The sequence below is a fragment of the Homalodisca vitripennis genome, chromosome 4 (genome assembly GCF_021130785.1).
Source record: "Homalodisca vitripennis isolate AUS2020 chromosome 4, UT_GWSS_2.1, whole genome shotgun sequence".
Taxonomy (NCBI): domain Eukaryota; kingdom Metazoa; phylum Arthropoda; class Insecta; order Hemiptera; family Cicadellidae; genus Homalodisca; species Homalodisca vitripennis.
The window spans coordinates 181,129,021-181,130,287 of record NC_060210.1 but is presented as its reverse complement, the minus strand read 5'-3'; positions in this window follow the sequence as shown (position 1 = coordinate 181,130,287).

The following is a 1,267-nucleotide window of genomic DNA, read 5'->3' as shown; positions in this document are numbered from 1 at the left end:
AATGTTTTACATAATCTTGTATGATAAGTATTTCAATAAAAAAATGACTTCAACCATATCTTTTAGTTATATAACTTACAATGTAGTATGAAAACATGACTTATTTATAATATTTAATAACACTTAAATACTATTTATCGTTTATACTCTGCATGAAAATGTTTGTAGCATTATTAAAGAATTGTTGTTTTTTTATTATGAGATAAATGTGCTTTTTTAGTGCATTATTATTAATGTAGTTGCTTCTTAGCAAAATGTCTGTTTAGGCTCATGTTGTGTATATATATATATATATATATATATAAAGGAAAATAAGCAACATAGTACCTGAAGAATCTTGGAGCAATGGAAAAAAGTTTAATTTAGTATCACTGGTAAATTAATACAAATTTTCAATATACATTTTATTGGAATAAATCAATATTATTTTTCAATAATAAAATTTATATTGGAAAATTTGTATTCATTTGCAAATTATAGTTTAATTTACTATAATTTGTAAATGAATACAAATTTTCCAAAAATAAATAAATTAAATAAAAAATAAATTAAACATAGTTCCTATCATAATTTTTATTCCTGACACATGTTTTGACAATTGCTATGGTCACAGTAACACACATATATAAATTTTTATAATACACACAAATAAATGAGGTGGTTATTCAAAGAGTAAGATCCGAATTGTCATATCAAATGTCATGTGAACATCGAAGCTCCTGGCATTCTGTGCATGTTAAACGATGACATTTGCATGGCTGTGTTATCTAACCATTAATTGTATTAGTAAGCCATGGTACGATGCCATTGTGTTATTTTTAAAACAATAAATTTCAGGGGGATTTGAAATTGATTCGTTTTTTTATCAGCACTGATCGTTTCAGCAGTAGAAAATCATTTACAGATAAGTTTTTGGCACCAATGTGATAATTGATTTCAAATTGCGTAAATGGGTGAGATCTTTCAAGGACAGGCATAAAAATGTTCATGATGAAACGAAAGAATAAGCTGAACATCAGGATAAAACAATACCATGGACAACAAGATTAGTGAAGACCAGCAATTCACAATTTAAATTTTAGCATTTGAATTTCTGATATGAGTTGAACTTTGCATGAAATTGTTTCTAAAAGTTTCAAGTTTTACTAAAGGTATTCATGTTGGGTTCTCAGTCTCCTTACTGAGATTTTAAAAAATGGCTTGTACTCTTGTCGTTTTTGGCTGATATTTTAAGGAGGGTGATCAACTTTTACAGAACATTGTCATG